Source organism: Acinonyx jubatus, chromosome A1 (genome assembly GCF_027475565.1).
Source record: "Acinonyx jubatus isolate Ajub_Pintada_27869175 chromosome A1, VMU_Ajub_asm_v1.0, whole genome shotgun sequence".
Classification (NCBI taxonomy): Eukaryota; Metazoa; Chordata; class Mammalia; order Carnivora; family Felidae; genus Acinonyx; species Acinonyx jubatus.
In genome coordinates, this window is record NC_069380.1 from 117,552,444 (window position 1) to 117,555,984 (window position 3,541).

Genomic DNA, 3,541 nt, shown 5'->3' on the forward strand with positions numbered 1-3,541 from the left:
AGGGCATCAGATCTATGGCATCTTAAATGATACAGAAAAAACGATTGATAGATCTAGAATGATAGATCATTCTAGATCAGGTTTAGAAAGCAAATACAGTAAATTGCTAACATTTGAGGTAACAGGGTGAATGGTGTCCAGAGATTGACTATTTTAGCAACCTTTCTGTAAGTCTGAATTATGTTTTTTAAAAAGGTGCCCAGCATGTAATAAATGATGAGTAGCTCTTACAGTTGTTATATCAGTTAACAATATTAATGGAACCCTGAATCTGTTTTGATGAGTTTAGAAGACAAAAAGAAAATGTATACAAAAGCAACATGAAGATTTGCTAGAAAGCACTTTCTGGTCTTACAGTACAAAATGTAACTGCCCACCCGCCTTCTGTGATTCACTTCGTTTCAGTTCCTCTTGGCAGTGGTGGTCTAAGGATCGGGGTCCATGTGCGGTCTTAGAGGAAATGTAGGCTTCACGAAGTGCATCCTGCATGAGGTAGAGGCCAGTGGGGTATTCTCTAAGACCATGTCTTAGGCTCATAACTCCAGAAGGGACTGCAGTGTCCCAGATGTTGGGTCTACCTTCCAGCCCCAGAGAACTCTGTAGAAAGCCATTTCAGGTTAAAGGTTTAGTCTTGGCCTCGTTTCTGTCAATTTGGAGACATAAATGTAAGAGAGTGTTTTTAGCAGTACAAAGGGCCATAAAATACATCAATCTTACACATGTGCTGGGGAGCCTGTGGCTTTATGGTTAAGAGGGCAGCCTCTAGAGTCAGACAGACGGGTTCCAAATTCCAGATAAACCACTCACCAGATAGGCAATTTGGGGGCAGGTCAGTTAACCACTCTGCCCCCAATTTTCCTCATCCATAAAATGGGGATAATAACTGTAATACAGAACCAGACTCAGGGATGGCATTCAGTAAATAAGAGAGTGCAAATGGCAGAGGTTTTATGTCCAAGCAAATGAAAGCATCTTCAGGTGCAAAATAATGAAGTTATTATGAAATTATCTAGGGGCGCCTGGGTGGCTTAGTTGTTTAAGCATCCAACTCTTGATTTCAGCTCAGGTCATGATCTCACGGTTCATGAGACTGAGCCCCCATTTGGGCTCTGCTGACACCACAGAGCCTACTTGGGATTCTCTGTCTCCCTCTCTCTCTTTCTGCCCCTCCCCGGTTCTCTGTCTCTCAAAAGAAATGAATAATTTTTTTAAAGAAATTATCTAGGGGTGCCTGGGTGGCTCAGTCAGTTGAGCGTCTGACTTCGGCTCAGGTCATGATCTCGCAGTTCGTGAGTTCGAGCCCCGCGTGGGGCTCTGTGCTGACAGCTCGGAGCCTGGAGCCTGCTTCAGATTCTGTGTCTCCCTCTCTCTGACCCTTCCCCGTTCATGCTCTGTCTCTCTCCGTCTCAAAAACAAAAATAAACATTAAAAAACAAGAAATGATCTAGAATCGGAACAGTTCTGATAAGGTTTGCTGGAGCCTCTCTCCTCCTCCGTTAGCTCTCCTGGCCGGCCTATCTTCTGATGATACCAGTCACCAGTAGTTTTCAGTGGTGATTTTCATGATGCCAGTAGGCCCTGGGGGCAGGGAGCTGCCTCCTCCCCTTCCTCTCCCACCTCACGCTTCCAGTTTGCTAGCTCAACCCAGGGCCCTTAAGACTTGTGTGATGTGCAAGAATTCATCCCGAGTGAGCACCTCACCTGGAAAACATGGTTGCAGAGGGAAGTGCTGTGGGAAGGCCCCAGAGGTGTGAAACGTGTTTTCCCTTCACCTTCTGCCAAGGGCACTGGCCTGTGCAAATCCTGACCCCCACACGGAGTGAGGGGAAGAGAGCTGCCCCGCTGTGCGGACCGTGAGACCACACCCAGGGTGTCAGAACGGCACTTCCCCACAGGACTGTGTCATCAGAAAGATATTCCAGCAGATCTCTGTCCCAAGCTCCACACCCGTGTTTCTGACTGCCCTTTGGACCTCTCTAGTCAGATGACCCACAGGCATCTCAGACTCAGCCTTTCCTAAACAGTACCTCACCCCTACTGTCTCCCCTCTCTTTGGGGGGGGGGGGGATGGCATGAGCCAAGTCAGATACCTCACCGTCATTTTCCTCCAAACCCTACCAAATAGGAGGTCTTATCCATTCCACATGCCGCGTCGCTCCCTCTGATCTTCCTCCTCATGCCCTCCCTGCTGACGCTCCGGCTTTGTGAGCTCGCAGGGGCGCTGTGTCAGCAGCACCCTGGTTAGTCTCCCTTCACCACCTCCCCAATCCACTTCACTCTGCTTCAGTCTTTAAGGGCAAGGTTACCTCTGAGGCAGGAAACAGGATTACTCTCCCACATGGTGAGAGCTTGGGTCGGCCTCCCAATGCCTCAGGAGTGGCACCTGCACCTGTTACCACACAATCCCTGCTCACCCCTCCAGATTCATCTTGCCCTGAACACCGTGCCCTTGAGCATCTCAAAGTGCTCACCGGTGCCCTGCCTGGTCCTAACTCCTTCCCTGGAGGGCCTTTGAGCAAGGTCTTGTCCTGGCAGGCACTGTTCTTTCTCCTCCTCTTCACACTGTAAGATTCCTCCCTACCCTTCACATTCAGCTCAGACATCTCCCGGTCTGCTCTCTCTTCCAGACTCCCAGAGCATGTCTTCTATGCCTTCATTATTATAACTTACGAGTCTGTCTTGTAGTTGTTTCTGTATTTACATGGTATGCTTTTCAAGATCCAGGATTCTGTCCTGGTGATCTGTGCTGCCAGCACTGAACTTGGCCGTGGTGGGAAGGGATGGATATGATGTACCTGTAGTACCACAGAGTACCAGTGTGCCTGGGAAGCATTGCCCTTTGCTAGAGCTTTATAATTTTGCCTAAGTACTTGAATGTTGATTCTATGAAAGGGGGAGTTCAAGGTTCCAAATTCACCTTTGTCTCAAATGTCTTTCAGTTGAACTTGTATTGTTTCTTCACCTGTTTTCCTGGTCCCCTGCCTTCTCAGCAGATCTCTGAAGGGAGTCTCTGTCTCTCTCTGTCTCTCTCTGTCTCTCTCTGTCTCTCTCTGTCTCTCTCTCTCTCTCTCTCTCTCACACACACACACACACACACACACACACACACACACACACACACATTGTATTTTGGGTTCACTGACTGGGGAAATATACTTCCCAATGGGATCAAAGAGCTGATCTTGTTTAAAAGGCTTTACCTATTATCCTTCAGAGAGAAGATCCACTCAATAGAACAGTACGGTAAACACTATAAAATGCTGACATCTCAGGTGTGGATTTCCACACGTGGTCATGTTTTCTTATGACATTTAGAAGCAGGGTTAGGCTGACCCTGGCACTTACCAGCCTTCGTTCTAATTTCTTCCACGTTGCGTATTGTTCCAAGTTTCTGATCATTTCTACTTTGGAAGGTGACCAAGATCCTGGCAGTGCCCACGGTCACACCAACTCTCTGTGCCTCCTCTGCCTTGGGGGCTTAGACTGCCTCCTGGTAGCTATGTTTTCTGGCAGGTGCGGCACATGCAGGGGTCAGACCCCA